Raw genomic sequence first — 22243 nt, forward strand, 5'->3', positions numbered from 1 at the left:
GCCGTACAGCAGCCCACCTCCCCTCCTGCCCACCTCTCCTCCTGCCCACCTCCCCTCCTACCCACCGCCCCTCCTGCCCACCTCCCCTCCTGCCCACCGCCCCTCCTGCCCACACTGCCTCTCCCCACCTTGCTGCCCCCTCGGGGAGCCCAGCTCACAGCTCAGCTCCATCCTCAGCCTCTGGCACCAAAGCCCAAGATCCAAGTCACCAGGTTCACAGCCTAGTGGTGGCCACACTGGGGAAGTTTCACCTCAATGTTATACCAACTAATGGGACGTTTTCCTTTCCCACACTTTCCCCCTCCTCAAATTACAAAATGAAAAAGGAGGATTGTCTGTCTTCTCCCTGCTGCGAGTTCTTGGCCCTGGGCTGTCACCCGCAGTGCAGGCGGCTCGGGTGGCCATGGCACCTTCCCTCGGGGAGTTTCCCGTGGCCCCGTCCCCTCCGCATGGGGAGCTGTAGTTCACTCTGAGCATCTTAGTGCTTTTGCATCCCCGACAACAGCGAGCTGCGGGGAGGGGCCGGGAGCCCATGGGGACTACGCGAGGCCCTTGGTCTGCAGTGCAGGGTGTGACCCGCGGGGACCCCCTGCTGTGCATCTTTCAAGAAAGAGGGAATTCGCTGGGCGGGGGGCATTGGCGTGTGCCTGTGGGACAGCAGCGCCTGTAGCCACATTTGTGGGTGGCCCGATGCACCTCCTCTCTGCAGCCGCTGGCAGCTGGGCTGAGGCAGTCGTCTATGTATTCTGTCCCGTTACGTTAGCTCGGCGTGCAGGTGGAGACACTTCCTGGAGCTGTCCATGCACTGGCTGTGGAGACCCAGCTCAGATCCCCACAACATGGTCATGGTCACAAGTCCAGGGGCTTTGTCGCTCTTTCCCTGCTGCACAACCCGGCATTCCAGAGCCGCTTGGTCACAAATGGTTCTAGCATCTGAAGAGGGGACACATTTGGGGGGGAGTCTGTAGTGGAGTAATCAGTCTGAAACGGGCATGGAGTACCCTCCTTGCACGTCTGGACGCAGCGAGGTTTGCGGACTGAGATACAGCCCGAGGGGCCAGTGAGAACCCCTGACAGCCATGACCCAACAACGTTGCCAGGATTGGTGGAGGTGGACAGCAGGAAGGGACCCGCAGTGGGGCTGGGGTCTCTCCTCCCTGTGAGGGGACACGGGAGATTGGAAGGCAGCAGGCAGGGGACAGGGGACTGGAGTCTGTGGCAGAGGACAGGGACTGGAGTCTGGCAGAGGGCAGAGGGCAGGGAGTGGACTCTGGGACAGAGAGCAGGGGATGGGGGCTGGAGTCTGGCAGAGGGCAGAGGACAGGACCGGAGTTTGGCAGAGGGCAGGGGACAGGGGCTGGAGGCTGGGGCAGGTTGAGAACAGGTTCCAAGACCAGACAAGAGAGGTCACCTTTGGGCCCACGACTTGCTGAACAGGATGTCATCTGGATGTTGGGGGGTGGCAGACTGGGGGCAGTGGGCTTAGGAGAGAAGGGCAGAGAGAAAGTGGGCATGAAGAGGGACAGCATCTGTTGTCTGGCGGGGCACAGAGTGGGCGGGGCTGGGGTGGGAGGAGGGATGACAGCAGCTCTGTAGGATGCAGGAATGGAGGGAGGGAACTTTGTCCTGGGACTGGGAGAATGCTGGGGTCCAGTGGCCGTGGCAGGGAGCATGGACTCAGAGGAGGACACAGCATGGGGACATGGGATAGTGGGACCATGGAGGCTCCCCTCCGCTCTTCTCGGGGTGGGGGGATGCAGGGCCCTGCACAGAGGGCGGGAGGGGCAGAGGTGCTGGAGGACAGGGACGTGGGGGAGGGAGCTCATCTCTGCAGAACACAGGGGCTCCCAGGCCTGAGTGGCTGGTTCCCTGCGTAGGGGGCTCTGCACTGATGAGACACCCTCCCAATCCGACCTTCTCTGGAGACCCTGAAGACCAGAGAGAGGCTGGTTGGAACAGAGTGGATGAGTGGCCACAGAGTCTCCCTGTGGACAGTGCAGAGAGTAGAAAGGGTAAAATGTGTCCTATGTGTCTTGCCTGGAGATGACCCACAGCCTGCTCTGGTGCTGCATCCCCACAGCAGCTGGTGGCCTGTCCACTCTCCAGAAGGCCCGGCTGCCCACTGTTGAGCCTCTTCCCCTAGCTTGGGCCCCACTGTGACTCTGACAAGCCCCTGTCAGACATGGGACAGGAAGACGCTGCCCAAGGCACCACCCAGCTCCCCGCATGTTCTGAGTGCCCCGGCTCATCTGTCTGCCAGTGTCCAAGGGTTGCCCAGTGGGAGCCAGACTTCCAAAAAGATTGTCCTCTCCCCGGTGTGGGTTTACGCGTAATCTGGACAGGAAGGGTTGGGCATGCCCCATAAACTGAACCTATGCTGAGTTTCTGTGGGAGATTTTCCTGGGAACTCATAGTCACCATAAGACAGCAAACCCCAAAAGCCTTCCGTGGGATTCTCAGGACATCAGGGGATGAGACAGGAAGCTGGCCCCGAGGAAATTGGCCACACGCTTTTGGAGGGTGTGTGGGATCAGACCAGAAGTCAATTCTTCTGTCTGCAGATGCTCAATACCATCCTTCATTCCTGTTCAGACACGTTTTTCCTTGAAGAAAGCTCTTGGTGGTAACCCACATTTAACTGGTCTTGACTGTTTGGGGATGTTAGTCTTGAAGGATGACATTAGGACCTATGTTTAGGTGTATTCCCCTCCTATGGCCTCTGAGGCAGGGGTGCATCTGTTGACCTAGAAGAAGTTCTGTATGGTGGAGGCTGTGGGGCCTTGCCCAGACCTGGGCCCCAGCCACTGGGCAGATTGGTGGCTGCTCTGTTCAGCTGAGTCCCCTCTGGGAGCCACTCATGGTGAAGGGATCAGAATATGCCAGCCTAAAATATGCCACTTTGGTGTAAAGGTCATTTTGAGCTGAATGGAGCTGAAAAGGAAGAGGTGCAGGAAGAGCCCTCTGCCTCCCCCCACCGCCCTTTCTGCCCAAAAGCAGTGCACAGACTTCCCTGTGGAAAGGTGCTCTCTCCAGGTCCAGGAGCAGGAGAGTGACTCTTATCTGTACAAGAAAACTTTCCTAAATGAGCCCAACCCCTTTTTCCCTCTGTCTCATCACTTCTCCACAATTTATCACCCTTTGTTAAAATAGTATGTAAGTCCTGATGTCTAACCACTTTGGGTTTTCACTTTCCTGTGAAGCTTCCATGCACGTAACGTTTAAATTACATTTGTATGTTTTTTGTCCTGTCAATCTTTCCTTTGTCAGTTTAATTTGCAATCCTCAGGGACAGAACTAAGAGGGTAGAGATCAAGGTTTTCCTCCCCTACTTAAGTTAATTCAGTTGTGGGGGTGGTATATAGAGGTCCAGACCCCCTGCTCTGAGGGGGGCTACTGGGAAGGGCCACCTCAGCCCCCCAGTGCCCAGGGGTTGGCTGGTGCTGTAGATCTCCTGGGGACATCAACAAGACGGTCTCAGTATGTTGCGAAACACAGACGTGACTCCATGCAGAGCCCTTCCCGGGAGCTTTTCCCTAGAGGGGAGGATTTCTGACATTATCAGATTCCAGCCCTTCATTTTGCCTGTGGGAAACAACAGAAAAAGGGTTTCAGAATGGCGGCCTCCCCAGGCCAGAGAAATATCTCAACCACCCGAAAGCACAGAAACTCCCTGGGGTTCCAAAGGAGTCCACCGTGGAGAAGACAAACGGCCCATGACTTGAGACTTCCCTCAAAAATCTCACCTCAGGAACTATTTTGGGGGAGGATCATTTCCCCCCTTTAATCACAAATACTTTAGTGATCACTGTAGTCTTTCCCTGACATTTGTTGGAGCTGGTATTTGTTGAAGGAAAACAAATACTAAAACATTTGCTTTGTTACAAAATAAAAGCCACATTCCAGGAAGCATACAAGGGTCTCACACACTGAGATGACTCTAAAAGCCACCCCCAGTGAGTATAGCCCCCACTCCTGCAGGGAAGAAAATTCCAGCAAGACCCAGATTCTTTGTTATTCTTTCTCTAAAGACCTGAAAGGAAAAAAAAAAAAAATCTTCATTAACAAACAAATAAACACAAAGCTGGACTCTTACTGAAAATTTAAACTGAACCACATGGAGAATCCCATGCACAAGAGTACAGCTCATTCGGCCAGTCCTGGGGCGAACTGGCCTTTAAGGGATAGAAGTCTCTGCTGCTTTCGCCCTGATACACACGACAGTAGGAGAACTGCCAGGCCTGGCCCCTCGTTCCTCCCAAATCCCCCCAAATCCTGGAAGCCTGGCTCAGCCTCTCCCAGCCCATCCACCAGTTCACCTGCTTCTGGGGCCAGCTCAGGTGAGGCCTTCAGAGAAGCAGCCAGGTGAGCCCAGCCACTCAGGTGGCAGGAAAACGACCAATGCAGTGCACTGCTGTGGCCTCACCGTGGCTGCCCCTGGGGACTCACCATAAGGAGAAAATGCTGGATTCCCCCGATTATCTGTTTGGCCCAGGGCTCGCCAATGACAGATTTCAGCTGGAGTTGTTGCAAGCCTGGGGCCTCTCCCAGAGGCCCGACACCTTCTCGTACCTGCCCAGAGCACCCAGCCGGCTGGGCCTCTCTGCCCTGCCCTCCAGGTGACACTTGCTGGGGCATCACCGCCCGGGACGTGTGCCTTCTGTGGACCAGCGTGTCCTCCCCACCCATGACGCCGTCCCTGCCTGCAGCCCCAGCCCCACCTCCGCACCTATGTCTCTGCGTCCCTTCTGTGAGCTCCTCCCTGCAGCTGCTGACTTGATTTCCCCGATTGCACCTCCCCAAGCCTCTCAGACCCAGCAGACCCAAACGGAACTCTTGCCTCTGCCCTTAAACCTGCGGCAGGAGGTCAAGGAAATGGGAGTGGGCTGGGGAAGGACGGGGCACAGTGCAGGAATGAAAGATGCCCAGGGGGCTCCGCCACACAAGCTGCTCGGACACACGATGTGGGGACCCTGCCTGAGAACAGCCCACCAGACACAGTGAGAGGAGCTTCTCGCTGCCACCCCTCCCCCACTCCTTCTCCATGTCAAGGTCACCAACGTCCAGGCCACCTCGGCCAGCCCACTGAGGAGCGTGGCGGGGCAAGCAGGGCCCCAGGGGCACTGTGGGTGTGCCGGGCATGCCAGCTGGAAGCGCGGCCCAGGCAGCTGTAGGGGCAGCTGCCAGGCTCTCCGTGAGCAACGACCAAGTGCGCAGGAGCATCTGAGGCGCCCATCCCATGCCCCAACACGTGAACGCAGTAACGGGCTGATGGGCCTCTAACCCAGGCGCTCCCCTGCACCTGGAGCTGACTCCGCAGCCTTCGGCTGTCCCTGCTCGCAGCGGAAAGTCATGGTTCAGAGACCTCCACCCCAAACCGGAGACATCCAGAGGTCCACCAGTAGAGAAATTGTTCCAAAATTCTGCCCAGGCCAAATGGTGGCCAGCCAGTCCCTGTGGGGTTAACAGGGAGTGAGGCTGACAAGGCCCCCCATGCCGCCCACCCCTTCTCTGTCAGGCTGTCCCGGCCCTGCAGGGCTTGGTCCAAATGCAGAGCTTCCCCGTGGCTTCCAGGAGTGTCCTTCATAGTCTCAGAGACGTGGTGGCAAAACCAAACCTGCAACAGTGCACCAGCCGTGGCACACGCTGACATTTCAGCATGTGTCCGCACGTCGGGGTCTCAGAGCAGGGAGTCCCTGCTCCTGCTCTTCCGGAGCCCCTACTTCCCACAGCCCCTGCACCATCTACGGCCTTTTGATGTCATGGCCACATGGTTTGAGACAACCATAGCAGCAGAGTCACCTGAAAAAGAGTGTCAGCGATGGATCCAGCCCCACAGTGAGATTGCACCTACCTCGACAGAGGACGCACCGGCCTGTCGCACCACATGCAGGGCATTCTGCAGGGACAGTGGGAAGTTGAAGCAGCTCTCTTGATTTTCAGAGAAGGGGCCAAGGGTAAGAGGAGGGGCACCCACGTGGGGAGCGAGGTGTGTCCCCTTCAGGAGGACGCACCTGCTGGGACACAAGGCTGGGGAGGGTGGGCACCAGCACGGGGGTTTTAAGCCATTCTCTGCTCTCCTTTAAAAGGCATTGTCTTCCTGTTGGTACCATGAGCTGGTCACTCTACCTGGGCCTCTAGGCAAGTGGCCGTTAAGTGGCCGATTGGAGCCTGTCCTCTGTGTTGGCCATGAGCTCCCTGAAAGTGGGCGCCGGCCAGGGAAGGAGAATTAAGCAGCCCCTGAGCAGCCTCTGCCCCTCGCTGTCAGAGCGGGGAAGAAGCCAGCACCTCACAGGGGAGCCCTCGAAGTCCCATGACAAATGGCCTGAGGGTCCAGTTCTAGTTTTAAAGAGTGTGGTCAACTGAAAAGTGGCTCTCAAAGACACCTGGCCTTAATTCCTGGGACCCTTGCCTGTGACCTTCTGTAGCAGAAGTGGTTTTGCCAATGTGATTAAGGTTAGGGTCTTGAGATGGAAAGATTATCCTGGATTATCTGGGTGGTCAATAAAAGCCATCACAAGTGTCCTTATGGGAGGAAGACTTGACAGAAGAAGAAGCCCATGTGGCCACAGAGGCAGAGAGAGATGGGACAACACTGCCCCAAAGGCTGGAGGGATGCAGCCACAGGCTGAGGGACGTGGCAGCCCCAGGAGCTGTGAGAGGAAGGAAGGAGCCTCCCCTGGAGCCGCTGGAGGGGCGCAGCCCAGCCACCCCTTGGCTTCAGCCCAGTGACACTGATTTCAGACTTCCGGCCTCCAGAACTGTGAGAGTGCTTTTCTGCTTAATGCCACCAGGTGTGTGGTCATCTGTTACAGCAGGCCCAGGAAAGCCCCACGATAGAGGACAGGTGTAAGGAGGAAGGACATCTGGGCTTGGCTGCTGGCTGGGGCACGGAGTGGGCTCTGTTGGGCAGGGGGAGCCACCTATGTGGCTGCGATAGGCATTCCCGTGGACACAGGCGTTGCCCCCACCCCTAGTTCGCATGGACGGAGTGCCCGTGTTACGGAGCTGTCATCTGATTAGCAATCACTGAGTGTGCCTGGTACTGACGCAGCTTTCCTCTGGGAGGGCCAATTGATTACCAACTGTATCCCCTCCTCTCTGCTGGAGGTCCTGTTCCTGCTAGGACCGAGCTGGCTTCATCTGCACTTGGACATGTGTGGGCAATGGGCACTGCATACCTGGAACACCCCGCACTCCTCTTCTAAAGCACGTACCCCAGCATCTGCAATGGGGTTGACCAAAACACTGGACTGGTCACTGGTTACTCCGTGGGAAAGGATGTGGCATAGACCCTTTGATGGCTCAGGGGCTGGGCATCCAGCCTCCCAGGACTGAGTCCTAAGGAACCCAGTTAATTGTTAGGACAGTGGGTGCAGGGAGCCCGAGCTGGGCACAGCGGTGAAGCTTAGCAGTGTCCAGTAGCAGGCCCTGCACCCACAACAAGCTCTGCTTCCACTTCCATTGGCTGCTGGTAACTGCCTGCAGCAGGGCATGGCCAGGCCATCTCCTGGGGACAGAACCCCACCCCATGCTGGGGCCCCTTGGTCCTGAGGTGCTGCCAGCCGACATGCTGTGCCTGCGCTGCATGGTCATTGGCTCACACTCCCCTGTCCTGGCGTCCTCAGCCCTGGCCACATAGTGGCTCCACCAGGAGCATGTTGAATACGCAAACACCAGCCCCAGCCCAACGTCCCCACTTACTTGCCCTGTAGTGGGGCCCGGCCTCCGTGGGTTTTCAGCTCGGGTGGTTTCCTGCTGTGCAGCCAGGGCCGAGCACCAAGGCCCAGCCGGCTCCGCTCCAGGTAGGGAGGTGCCCACCACAGCCTGCCAGCCAAGGGTCCTGCAACACCGAGGCGGAGCAGAGGCCACAGGCACAGGTGGCGGTTGCGGGTTGGGTCTCCACTCCCTGCACTCTGTGTCTTCTCTGGGTGGTCGCTTCTCCTCCCAGAGCTCCCGGGAGGCTCGGGGGAGGTGGAGTGGACATCCAGTGTGTGATAAAGTCTAGCAGCTGGCTTCGTGTCTAAGAGGCAACATTTCTAGGTGAAATAAAGCAGAAAAACCTGATGGGGCTCAGAAGTCTCTCCCTGAAGCAGCAGGGTCTGCTTCTCTAACCCAGTTAAAAGCGGTGCCAACCACGGCATGGTTGATGATGTGGACGTCGGAGAGCCCAGGAATGCCGGATGATGAAGAAAGCGGGCCCAGAGGCCTCCCTTCCTCTGGGGTGGTGGCCTTGACACACCGCCACTTGGGTAAATGGTGGGCACATGTGAGCGTCCCCAGAGCAGGGCCTGGTGGGGGGGCGAGGCACTGTCCCGGTGCCCCGGGACGGCTGCTGTGTGTTTCAGCTTATCTGCCTGCAGCTCTTGGCTGCACGAATTCTCTGGTTTCATTTTCCCATAACAAATACGCTTTCTCAGTAACGACGAAAGGAAACGTATGTTCGGAGGCACAGAAGCCTTCGTTAGCTGCGGGGCTGCCCGTTGGCTGGCCAGGCATCCGTCTCCTCACAGCGGGACGCGGCTCGGACCGCCTGCAGGGAGGCTCCCTCCGCAGCCCACCCGGCACCCCAGGCCCTGCGGGAAGCGCGTCGGGCCCCATCCGCATTCCTTTCTCAGCAGAGGCCTTCACCAGACCCTCCCTCCACCCTCTGGCCCTCTCCCGTCCTCCACCAGACCCAAGGACGTAGCCACAGACGTCAGTGTGGGCGGTCAGTCGTCAGGAGACCAGGTCTGGCCTGTTGCTCTGTCCCTTTTGGGTTTTTGGTGACTGCAGCCAAGTCACAGTGGCAGGACTCAGCTCCCCTGTGTGCTGCTGAGGCCAGCCCTCATAGACCTCAGTTTGTAACCACCTTTGAGGCCTCTGTGGCTTGATAAAGACACACAAAAAGAGCTAGGGATGGGGACAGAGTCATGACATGGGGAGAGAGGTAGCGACAGGTGCACAGACAGAGAGAGGAACTGGGATGGGGTGGGGTGGAGGGGCAGAGTAGAGATGGAGCTAGAGACAGAGAGAGGGAGAGGGGCAGAGCAGGCTAGAGACGGGGCAGACCCCTCCACCCGGCCACCCCTGCCTGGAGGATGGCGGGGGGACCCCAGTGGAGAGGCAGCAGAGGAGGGGATGTGAGAGGCTGCCCTGCCCCACGCACAGGCAGGGCCTCCAAGGTGAGGACGCTTGTGGGCAGCGTCCCCAAGTGGGGGCCCATCTAGACTGGAAGAGAGCAGGCTTTGCCACCTGCCCAGCCTCTGGTAGCTGCTTTAAGGCCCAGCAAGGGCCCAGGGAGCCTCTGCCCCAGGGCTGGCTAGCCATGCTGGGGGCTCTGTCCACAGGGGCTGACATAAATGCACTAAACCACAGCCCATCCACATGGCTCGGGCACAGACAAATGCCACTTTCTGCATGACATTTTCCCCAGATTTCCCCATCTTTTCCTGGATTTCATTGATTCCTGGTTGAATTCCTTGAGGGACTCTGACTGCTGACCCTAAGGTGGGAAGGCGCCGAGACCCAGCAGGGGAGGGTGTCAGGATCAGATTAAAACCCACAGAAGTGTCCCCAAGAAGCCTGGTTCTGTGGATGCCACATTCCAAGCCCCCCAGGCCCCTGAGCTATGTGAGGAATCCAGGCAGTGCGCAGCCCACCATGCACGGCTGCCATGGGAACGGGCACAGGGGGTCAGGCGCGTCCCTTTCAGCATGAATTCCCCAGCCAGCAAGTCAGGGCAGGACAGGCGGGCAGCCCCAGCTGCTCCGAGCTGGCCTTTGCCTGCCAACTCCTGGCCCTCTACGGGCAATGTCCGGCCACCGGGTGCTGGGGACACACCTGGGTCCCTCTCACGTGAGCTTTCACCTTTAATGTTCGATCTTGTTTCTAAGTTGCAGCTGCATTAAGTGCCCTGCAGATGAAAAATGTGGTCACCAAAGGCAGGAACAAAATCCAAACATCAACTGAATCCCTGTGAGAAGCTGGACGCTCGCACAGGGCTGCTTTCAGGGTCCCGCCTCACGGACCTAGCTCTGCACTAACACAGCACACCAGCGTCACTGTGACCCTGGAAAAGTCCCAGCTATTTTAAAAATAGCTGTCCCAAGGGGGGACCACAGATGATTCATCCTGTGACAGATGCTGATTTTATGCTTCTCTTAAACACACCATCCCGGTGTCAGACAGCCTCACGGCTGGTGGTGCTTGAACACAGCCCCTTAACTCGTTTCACACGGATGAAAACTTACCTCATAACTTGCATTAAAAGGCTGAAAGTGCTGAGAGAGGGCCATGGGCCCACACCCAGCCTTGTCTCCCCACCAAGGGGCTCTGCCCAAGAGCACCCCAGACGCCTCCCACAAACAAAGCAGAATCCAGGTTTCCTGGAGGACCTGAGCTCAGGCATTGTTTAATCAGAGCAGGTCCTCGAAGTGTGGCCCCCAGACCAGCAGGAGCCACGTGGTGGGAACGTGAGAGATGCTCAGCCCCATGAGCCTGTTGAGTAGGAGTGGGCCCTGGTGCCACTTGAGTTCGGGGGATGTTGCACTGCATCCCGTGATGCTGGTCCACATTGCTTCTAGTCGCTTTAAGTTTCCTCCAAGTAAAATACAGTCGAGCCTCATGATTCGCGGTTTCCTCACTTGCAAATTTGCCTACTTGCTAAAATGTATTTGTGACCCCCAAATCAATATGGTGGCACATTCATGGTCATCGCTCTGTGTGTGCATGCGCGTTTGCGCATGTGCAAGTGTGTAACCGTGTTTGCATATGTGAATGTGTGCACCCGTATCTGTGTGCATGTGTGTGTGTGCGTTTGCGCTTGTGGAAGTGTGTGGACACGTGTTTGCATGTGTGAACGTGTGGGTGTGTTCACATGTGAGTGATGAGCACATGTGATACATGTACCTGCTCTCACCATAGCACAGCACCCCCAGGGCAGGTGTCCAGTAGCTGCTGCGTGTGACTCCAGCCCTTGAGGCACCTCCAAGCATGAGTGGTCTCCCTGTCTGTGCTGGAAGGTTCTTCAGCAAAGATCACCCTCTGCTACCAAAGTCAAGTTCAGTGTGAAGGGAGTGACAGAACTGAATGTGGACGTCTCTTAAGGGCCCAGAGAGAGTTTGAACATCAAATCACGACCTCCAGACCCAGGATGTTCCTTGAATACTCTGGGGCCTCTGGGTGAGCAGCCCAGCCCGGCGCCTGTCGAGGAGGCAGCTTCCACCCCCAGCCTGTCTGGGCACAGGGACAGGGGCTGGCAACCATGCCCACCCCCTCCTGCCCTCTCTGTGTCCACTGGACACTGTCACAAGTCCTGGGAGAGGAGGAAATGCTGGGCCTCCCAGCCTCCCGCACAGGAATGGCTGTGCCAGATGAGTCTGCACCAGAACCCCTGCTCCCTGCCAATGGCTCCACTGGTCCCAAGTGGGCTGCTGCCCTTAAAAGGATCATCCCCCAGTGACCCTTGTCTTAGGAATTCCAAGTCAGGGGTCGGAGGCAGGAATCCAGGCTCAGGAACATCCACCCTGTCCCTGAAGGTCTTTGTTGCCTGAGGCCGGAGCTTTCTCTGGCTCTGAGGAATTCTGAAGCTATTTTGGACTCTGCAGCCCTGCCCAGGGCCGTCTGTGAGCCGGGCAGGATTGCGGGGTGGGAGGAGGCGTGGAGCAGAGTGGAGCACAGACACTGTCCCTTGTGGCCCACAGGAGCCAAGGTGGCATCTAAGCCCAGGAACCTCAGGAAGGAGGCCCAGCAGAGCAGGGAGTGTGGACACATGGGCAGCCACTCCTCCCAGCCCTGCAGTCAGGGAGGCCCATGGAGCTGGCTTCATTGCAGACCCCGGGCATGTCACTCTCTTCCCTGGGCTTGTCACTCTCTCCCCTGGGTCCACGCCCAGCTGCCATGAGTGTTTGTGACTTTGTTGCCTTAAACAATGTAGTGAGTGTCCAAGGCACTGGCGGGGCCTGGCTCTGTCTTCATCTCCCATTTCCTGCCTCCCCCGCCAGGGAAGCATCAGGTGCCGTCTGCTCACTCCTGGCTCTCCTTCTACTTGATTGTACACTTCTCACCTATTTTGAAGGAGACGATTTCTGCTTCAGTTGTCCCTAACCACATAGGAAGGGTGTTGTGCTGTGAGTGCTGTGCTGAGACCACATGCAGCTACCAGGCCCCCACGTGGCTGCACGTCACTGTTGCATGTTTGTTTTGGTGGCCGTATACTATTCCACCATGTGCATACTGCAAAGGTTTTCATGTGGGCTCTTTTCTGGCCTTTGTGCTTGTGAACAGTGCTGCTATGGACACACTGACACTCACCCCTGTCACAGAACACGAATATACCTCGGAGTGAAGTCACGGAGTCACAGGTTCAAATTTAGCAGACAAGGTCAAATCTCACCCAAAGTGGTTGCACTGAGTGCACCATGCACGGGAGACGCTGTGGGTGCTCGTTCTCTAACTCTTGGTGTTAATTTCTCCAAACGGGTGTGAAACGGTGTCTTCTGTGCTCCTACTGTGCCTCCCCCTACCGCTCCTGCTTTGCATGTGTCTGCTGTTATGGCCACACGAGTTTACTTTTTCTGTGTTTTCCTATTTGTCTGTGAAGTGACATACATGTCTCCTGCACATTCACAACCCTGACCTCGCTCTGCTGAGTGTACCATGAGGAGTGCTTTCCCGTTTACTCCGTCTTTCAACTTTCTTTAAAGGCGTCCTTTGAGAACAAGCGTTCTTCATTAAAACACTCTCCTCCTCAAGTGCACCGAGTTACCCCAGCCCCTCCCCAGAGCCCTTCCTCCTCTGCACCCCTCCGTGCCCCAGGGCCACCAGGACAAGGACAGAGAGAGACAGCTCCCTTCCCTCTGGCTTTTGGGGGGCTCCAACTACAGGGAGGCAGCCACAAGAAGGCAGAGACAGGGATCTGGTGAGGTCGGTGTACAGGCTCCCCTGGTTCTCTCCCTAGGGTCGCTGTGGGCCAGAGAGTGCCTCCCCCAGAAGCCACAGCTCGTGGGGCTCACTCCTGGAGTGCTCTCTGGGCTCTGGGGAACGTCCCTCCCTGCTCCCTGGCCCATGCCTTTGTAATAATCTCCTTTTCAAATTCCCCACAAAATATCCATTTTGAGTGTGCCCTCTGTTTCTTGCCAGGACCCTAATCCAAACTTCATGTCCATGTTGATGAAATCTTTTCCAATCCCAGTGTCTAAAAGAGAGTCACTTATGTTTTCTACTTAACATTTGCACTTTCATTTTTGACATTTAAGTCCTTAGTCCTTTCAGGGTTATTTTCATCTTTTTCCATATGAATAACCATTTTTTTTCTAGCTCCTCTGGTCTAGTAGTTCCTCCTTTCCCCACTGACTGGCCCCACCATCTGTTCTGCTCATGCAAAAGTCTATTTGTGGGTTCTAAATGTTCCCACTGCCCATTTGTCTATCCATGCAACAATCTCACGTCACGTCAACTGCTATAATTTCATAGTGATCCCAACATGGGGTAGGGAAGTCTTCCATCTTCAGAAGTGTTCTGGCTATCCCTGATCCTTCAGTCTTCCATGTACATTTTAGAATGATCCCATCAAGTCCCATGAAATGCCTTGTTGGGATTTGGGTTGGAAATGCATTGAATCTATGCATTGATTTGGGGAGAATCACCATTTTTATAACATGTATTTCTATCCATGAACATGGTATGCCTCTCCATTCATGTCTTTTACAAATGTATCATCATGAAGCTTTATGCTTTTCACTACAGAAGCTTTACACATCTTTTTGTTGATTAGTTCTTAAATACTTCATATTCTGTGATACTACTATAAATATATATTTCTCCTTATTTCTTTTTTTGGGAGAACATTTGCTGTTGGTGTACAGAAGCCCAGCTGATTTTTGTATATTAATCTTCTATCTAGTGACTACATTAAGTGTTCCTACTATTTGCAATGATATGCCTGTAGATTCTTTTGGACTTTAATATAAACAATTGTAGCAACTGAAAATAATGACAGCATCTACCTTTTCAGTCTTTGATGGTGTCACACCAAGTATTGGACAGGTCTGTAGGTTCTAGGCTAGAAGTTACAGGGTGACAGTTTCAAATTCATACAGGAAAAAACTTTCTAGCAATTAAGGCAGCACAGAACAGGGGACTGCCCCATTGATGTGTTCCTTCATGAGCAAGCACCATAAAGGGGCGGGTGGCAGGAAGAAGGCAGGTGCACAAGGCAAGGCAGGTTAAAATGATGCCAAAATGCCTCCAACTTTGACATTTTGTGATGCCAGTTTGCTTCCTGCCCTCCCTCAAGGGCCATGGCAGTGGTTCTTAAAGCCCTGTGCAGACACTGGAAGTGTGTGGGGCAGCCCACCCACCCTCTGGCTCAGCCTGCCCAAAACGCAGGTGGGGTGGAGGGGTCCAAGATCTCCTCTAGTTCAGCATCCTGAGCCCAGTGCACAGCTCAAGGCATGCTCACCAAGGGCATGTGCATTCGTGCCTGCCCCCATTCTGCCCCCTCACCAGGAGCCCGGGCTTTCACAGTGCCCCACACCAACCTGGATCTGCCCAGTGGTGGTTCACCAAACTGACTCATCATCAGAACCACATGTGGCTGCCTTGTCTCTTTGTCTCTGCATCTTCTGACTCCACAGACTTTGCTGAATGTCCCCAGAATGTGTCTGGAAGTAGCACTTGAAGGTGATTCAGGTCCTGCAGGCTCACCACACTGGTGAGCTGGTGGGCTCAGTGTGTATTTCCACTCAGGAGACTGTGCCTAACAAAGATTCGCTGCATTGAACCACTGTTAAAGTGTGGTCACCCTTGCCCAGGAGGAGGAGATTTCTAGAGATGTGGGAGAAGATTCAAGGTCCCCTGGCAGGCTTGAGAAGGGACTTTTTAGGGGAGAGGCTCAGTTGTTGAGTGGCTCAGCTGGCCCTCCTGAAGGGGAACCATCCTGTCAGGTGGCTTCAGCACCAGCCTGTGCAGCTAGACTTCAGGCTCACCCTGACACCAGACTGGGAGGTCCCCAGAGGGTTTCCATTCACACTCAGCTGTCACCTTTAGCCCACACATAATACAAGCATCAAGCAGAACTCAAGAGTACATGCTGACAGCAGTCGCAGAAAGTTGAAAAGCATAGCAGTTACCTTGGCAGAGAGTGGGGACTTGATAGGAGCATGGGGGGTGCAGCACCAGGGTCCTGGTAATGTCTTGTTTCTTGATCTTGTGGATGTTTCCATGGTGTGTTTACCCTGTGAAAATTCAGAGAGCTAAGCAATTATAATTTGTGTACTTTTTTATACATGTGTGTCAATAAAAAAAATTTTTTTAGTCCCATCACTACAGGTTACATATAAAGTAAATACCCTAAGAGCACTGGTGTCATGACTCGTATGGAGCCCCAACCACATGCAGAGGAAAGTCCATACCACTGGATGCTTTTATTATTAAGTAAGAAAGAATGAAAATGAGTTATGTGAGCACTGAATGCTTGAAGTCACTAAAAGAAGAGCAAAAGAAACCTAAGGAAAGAAGGAGGAAGTGCCTCATAGAGAAAGGCTCAGGCCCCAGCTGCTCCCCATGCATGGCCAAGCTGCCCACCTTGTCTTGCCGTCCAGGGGTCTCCAATACATCACTGGTGATAAATGACCCTTCTTACATGCAAATTAGCAGGTCACTGCTATGCTTAAAACCCTTCATTAAGTTCTTATCAGGATAAAATTCAAACTTCTTAGCAGGCACTATGAAATACTAGAAAACCTGTGTTGGTCTGCAGCCTGGGAGTCAGGCCCTGCCTGCCAGGCCTGGCCCTGAGCATGCGTCCAGTGCATGTACAGCAGAGCGTCCTGCCGCTCAGGACTCATGGGCCGGTGCCTATGCCGTGCACACCAATCGTCAGACAGTTTTGACTTTGACTCTGGCCTGAGCTGCGTGCAGCAGAACGGCCCTGGCCCCTCAGGAGTGCCCTTCTCCCACCTCTGTCTCTCAGACCACTCGTGAGCAGCAGCATGTTTTCTGAGACTCAACCAAGCATCTCCTCTTCCTCCATCGCTCTGTAGTGTCCCATGTTGCAGAGACACGTGTCCCAGTCTTCAGGGACAGTTGATTCATATCTTTCTGGTATAACCTTTAAATCTCCCCCTTTACTTTCAAAAGTGTCCCATTTAAGACAACCATGTGGTCACTCCCCGATGATGGCTCCATCAGAACACTCGTTGGCCCATTGTGGAAGTGTACATGCCTCTCTCCGGTTCACGGAGATGGGGACATGTTTTCTGCTGTTTTACTCACTGTCATGGTGGCGTAAGTACAGTGGGGATCAATAGACACATGTCACAGAATAATTTTATAGAGTGTGTCTCCGCTCCTCACCATGAGAGAAGGGAAGTGTTGAGGGAAGAGTGCAGGAGAGAGGGGGGCTGAGTCCGGAGGCAGAGAGGGAGCGGGGAGAATGCGGCCTGTTCTGTTTTCTTTCCCCTTCTGTTTCTCTGCACGCATGCTTTGCTGTAGTATCAGCCACCGTGTGTGCACTTGGTGTTCCTGTTTATGTAACATATAAAACATTTTTCAAGTATCCTAACAGACTTTATTTCAGTAGTTTTCAAGATAGCATAATATTCCATTTGCTGATGTACCCTAACTTACCCAAGTAATTTCCAATAGTTCACAATGCAAGGGCCTCATTTTAGTGTGTAAATGATATCACTCTGAACCTGTGTTTGTGTACATCTCAGTAGTCTGAACACTTCCTTATGCTTCAGCCCCAGAAATAGGTTATGCGGTCAGGGAATCTGAATATTTTTATGACTCTCAATAGATGTTGCCAATTTGTTCTCCCTCCCCCCAAAAAACCAGAACAATGTCACACGACCCCCAGAAAGTCTCTTGAGTCTCTGGGTGTGGGGAGTAAGACTGTGTGACTTGAAAAGGATGCTTAAATTTGTAGTTAATATGAGAAAAACAGAAAACACACACATGCACAAGCACACACAGGCACATGTGCACATGTTTGACACATGCAATGCTCTCACACATGCACACATAGGTGCATGCATGTGCATGCACACAGGTACAAGCACATGTGTACACACATCATGTGTGCAATGTTCCCACACTTGCTTGCACAGGTGCACACATGCACATGTGTACACACACGATTCACACAATGCTCTCACACACAGGTACACATGCACACACATGCAGGCACACGTGCACATGTGTACACACACATGATGCACACAATGCTCTAACATACACCCACAGGTGCACCCACATATGCCCATTTGACTGCAGGGTGTGGCCCCCCATTTTCCTCTGCAGAACCCAGGCAGTCACCATGTCTGCCTCCCCAAGGGGACCCTGTGGGTAGATCCCACAGTAGCCACTGATGCCCACTGTTTGCCAATGAACTCACAGTTCGTGCCCTTGACGGTGGAGGGGTGAGACCATGAGGTGTTAGGGGTGGAGAAAGGCAGCCACCACCTGTCTGTGGATTCCAGAGCGCTTTCCTCCTCACTGTGGCTGTGCCCAGGACAGCTTTCCCTCCACTTCCAATGTCCCTTGAGTGGTCAGAGGGCATCCTCCTCACCCCGTCCCTGCCCGGCCACCCTGGGGAGACTGTCACCTTCACTGTTGGCTTCTCTGCAGGGGACAGGCTAAAAAAAGGATTCTGTGAGAACCGTCTGTGTTTCTACGTTCCTCACCAAAATCACAGCTAGGTAACCCATGGGGTGCCACTAGTTCCTGCTCCGGGTCCTGTCACCTGGGGCTCAGGACTTCTGTTCACCAGCACAAGCCTTACCCCAGTATGGACAGTGAGGAAAGAGGACACAGAGAGACACTGGCCACAGCCCAGCCCAGCCCAGGCCTCCCAGATGCCAGCGGCCACTGCCACACGGGTGTGCCTGGCTGGGCTCCTGCCACCGCACAGTCTACAGCTCACGGCACGTGACTCAGGGCTGGCTGCCTTCCCCGCCCATTCTCTTTTCCTTCTTCCATAAATGAAGTTAAGACGCACTAGAAGCAAAATTGAAGGGGATCTTTGCACCGACTTGTCAGCGGCGTGGAGAAAGGCTCCTGGGCAGAGCAGGGAGAATCAGCAGCAGACTCTGCAGAATATTCTAGAACCACCATCATAGGCAGAGAAAGCTTGAGCGTGTGACCAAGAAACCAAGCAGAGTTCGCTAGAAGGACGTGCCCAGCCCCGGCGTCCCACAGGCCTCAGGCAGAGGGCATGACAGCGCCTCGACCCCCTCTGCTGGGCTGGGCGTGAGTCTCCCTCCCCCCCCTTCATCTGCAGAAGGCCCTGGAGGGAGGCTGAGGTGGGGGGAAAACAGGAAAGGGGGAAGCAGAAGGGGGCAGGGCATGAGCTGGAGGAAAGAGGGGACAATGGAGAGGGCCGAGAGGAAGGGGGTGGGCGGGACAGCTCATGCAGACGGAGCTGCAGAACAATGCGGCCGCAAGGCCAGGATGCCTGGGCCAGCTACCAAGTGCCAGCCCAGGCTTGGTCCCCTCCAGTGCCTCCCCCGAGTCCTCCTGGGTCTGGTAGTTCCCATGGCCCCTCCCTGTACCCCCAAGTCTCTCCAAGTGAGCTGAGGGGCCAGAAGTGCTTGCTCGTCCCCGTCACGGCACCATGATGGCTAAGAACTTTCCACCAAGAGCTTCCCCACATCACCCAGTGACTCCCCACCATCACCAGCTACTCCAAACTACTCACTTACTAAACCCAACAATACACCAACCAGCCCCACTACAGTCCAACCCACTTGAGCTCTGCCTGACCTCTCTAAGCTCTTCCCCTTCAAGCCAGCTATAGCCCTTCTTTGCCAAAGTACACCCCAACCAGTCCTTCCAGCGTGCACCCCAACCTCTCCTAAGTACTCTCCTACTTGCCCCACCTGCAGCCTTCCAGCCCAGCTGTCAGCTGAGGACAGTGAGAGACCTGAGGGTGGGCAGGGCCAGGGCAGCTGGGAGAACCTCGGTGGTCCTCTGGCCTCCCTCGTGGGGTGGAGTCCCCAGCCCAGCTCCCTGTGCATAGCTCCCATGATCCCATCTCCACTGAGGTCCTGAACCCCATTCCGGCAGGCTCTTTGTCTTGCTCTCCCTTGTGCTGCCTCAGAACCCCCTCACCTGTTGTGGGCTCTCCTTCCTACCGCACCACCCAGGCCTGTCTCCAAATTGAGTCTCCTTCCTTGCCCGTGGCTGGGCTGGGGCAAAGGGCATTCTCACTCTTCAGTGGTAGATCCCCCTCTGGGCCGTCATGTCTGATCCCCAGAAAGAACAAAGCTAAAGCCGCCGTTTGCCTGTTATTTTACTTTCTGAAGTTTAAATAAAGTTTACTATTTTTGTCCACCACCACCACCACCAGCAACACAGCATGGTGTTGTATTAGATCCTAGCTACCTGCGACTGTATGTGTTGCCAGCCAGGGACCCTATCACCCACGGGTGCAGACAGAAATAACTAATACTTGAACTGTCTGTGATGAAGAATTTTTTAAACAGCTTTATTGGCACATAATTGATACACAATAAACAGCTCTTTAGCATACATTGGACATGTGTATACACCTGTGAATCCATTGCCACCGTCCAGGGGGTGAACAGATCCATCTGCAAAAGTCTGCTCCTGCCACCCCTCCCCTGCCCCAGGCAGCCATTGATCTACTTTCTGGCACACAGGCTAGTTTGCATTTTCTAGAATTTCATATAAATGGAATCATTCAGTATGGACTTTTTTGTCTGGCTTCTTTCCCTCGGCACAATTTTCCTGATATTTACCTATGTCGTAGCACATGTCAACAGCTCAGTCCACTTCAGTGATGAGTAGCATTCCTCAGTAGGGAAATTCTGCAGTCTGTTATCCATTCGCCTCCAGTTTGCAGCTACTGCAGAGGAAGCTGCTGTGAACATTCGGGTTCGAGTCTCTGTATAGACATACGCTCTTGTTTCTCTCGGGGCAACACTGAGGACTCGAATGCCTGGATTGTTAGAGAGGCACGTGTTCAACTTTTAAGAAACTGACAAATGGTTTTTCAGAGATGTGTCCTACTTCGGAAATTAGTGGAATTCCCTCGATCCCACCATTGGCGCCGGGGCCCAGTTGCCCCTCGCCAGCTCCTGTGCTCAGTCGTCTACATTCCACCATCCCAACAGCGCGCAGGGCAGGTCAGCGGGCGCTGAATCTGCATTTCCCTCTAAAGATGTTGGGCCTGCTTGGCATTTCTCTGTGCCAAACTCTTCACATGCACAATGTCACTCCGCCCCCTCCAGAACCCCAGGATGAGGCATTCTTTTGTTCCTTTTTCACAAATGGGAAACTGAGGCACAGAGAAGTTATAAAACGTTCCCAAGGCCACAGATCTCATGAGTCCTGGAGTCAGGACTCAGCTCTGAGTGAGGCAGGATCTCTGCCGCGGTTGCCTGCGGAGAACGCCTGAGCGGGTGAGTGCGGCCTTCCACCGCCTCCTCTGCAAAGTGCATGGTGTCCCCATCTGTCACCCACAGAGGGTTTTCCCTGAAACTACTGACCTGCCGGCCCTCACAGGACAGCCTGAAGTCAGACACGACGTCTGCGCTGTCTCTGAGGAGCCAGAGCCCTCGGCCTGGCAAGGCGGGGCTTCTGGGCCTGCTGGGCACAGGGCAGAGCCACCGCAGTGGTGAGGTGAGCACACCAGCGACCGCGAGCACACCGGGCCATGTGAGCACACTGGGCTGCATGAGCACACCCGTGCTGGTGTTCTGTCTGGGCTCTGTGCTGCCACAGATCAGGAGCAAGAGCTGGGTTTATTTACAGCTAAATTCTTGAGGAGAAAAGCCCACAGATTCCTGTGGGTGTGGCATTCAGACTCGAGATGGAACAGAAGACGGAAGCTCGTGGACCCAGGTGTCAATCCTGCCTTGCACACTGTCGCAGTCATTAGTCACCGCATAAAGCTGTGAGCCAGATGGCAGGCCTTCAGGTGCCAGGTGAGCCAGTGCCTGTTTCTCCTGACCCTGAGCAGTGTCTTCTCTCCCCATGGCACGCGCCCAAGTACCTGACCTCAGCATCAAGGCAGGTGTGGACACTTCTGAGCCATACACTGCTGGGGGAGGAGAGGGCCAGGGGGCGTCAGCTGTAGCCCACCTGTCAGCATCATCAGGGAGGTGACACAGGTGGACCCGCAGGAACGCGGCTGTCCCCACCTCTGCAACGGAACCCTCAACACATGCTTCTGGAACTCTCTGGGAGCCCCTGGAATCTTGCCTGTAGGAATATACCTGTTAATGAGGAGGCCAGGTTGTGAGTACACCCCACATCCACATCATCCCGCACATGCCAGCTTGCCACTCAGACATTAGGCAACCACGTGTGTTGTCAAACATGAAATAGCCTCGAGGACACAACCATCCACAAGCCTTTCTAGAATACACGATGCAGGGACAAAATCCACGCAATCACAAGGTGCACAGAGAGGCCACGGGAAAAGCAGAGGAGCAACCTCTGAGCCAGACAATGGCAGGGAAAGGCCAGCCATGCCAGCTGCTGGGGACACTGTGGGGTCCACATCCATGACAAGAGAATATGGCCCCATGAGGGAGGAACAGGGAGCTCCATGGATGAGACCTGAGGGGCCAGCACGGTAGCCTCATGAAGAGAGCAGGGATAGGCATTCAAGCACAGGGAACAGCATAAGCAAAGGCTTAGAGTAGGAGGGAGAATGGCTGGAGCAAGGGGCAGATGGTGAGTGGAGGCTCAGGAGGCAGCTGTGGCTACAGGCCACGGCACCCAGCTCTAAGGGGGACAGACAGAGCCACCACTGGCTCTTGAGCAGCATTGAAATTGTCCCTCTAGCTCCAGGGTGGAGGACAGATTAGATGAGGGAAGAGAGCATTCACCTGGCTTTGTGACCACTCTCATTTAGACTAGAGAGGTGTTGGTAGAGGTTGAGAAGTGGTGAGTTTGAGAAGAGGAGTCCCAGAGACAAAATTGGTAGAGCTGGGTTTGGGATTCAGGGGAGAGAGAAAGACGACACAGACAGGTCTCACAGACTGTTCTGGACAGTGGGGCTGGCGGGACTGGCGGGGCGCATTCCCCAAGGTGGGGACTGCTGAGAGGAACATGCTGTGGAAAAAGAGCTGAGTTCAGCTTGGGACGTGCTGAGTGTCACTGCCAGCTGTGGGGTGGGGAAATGAGCACAGGACTCTTAGGCCATCTACCTGAGTTCCATCCTCTTTCTAACATCAAAAGCTCTACTTTTTTTTTTCCCTTTTTGTCTTTTTTCATGTCCGGCAACGGACTG

Source organism: Galeopterus variegatus, unplaced genomic scaffold (assembly GCF_000696425.1).
Source record: "Galeopterus variegatus unplaced genomic scaffold, G_variegatus-3.0.2 Scaffold2751, whole genome shotgun sequence".
Classification (NCBI taxonomy): Eukaryota; Metazoa; Chordata; class Mammalia; order Dermoptera; family Cynocephalidae; genus Galeopterus; species Galeopterus variegatus.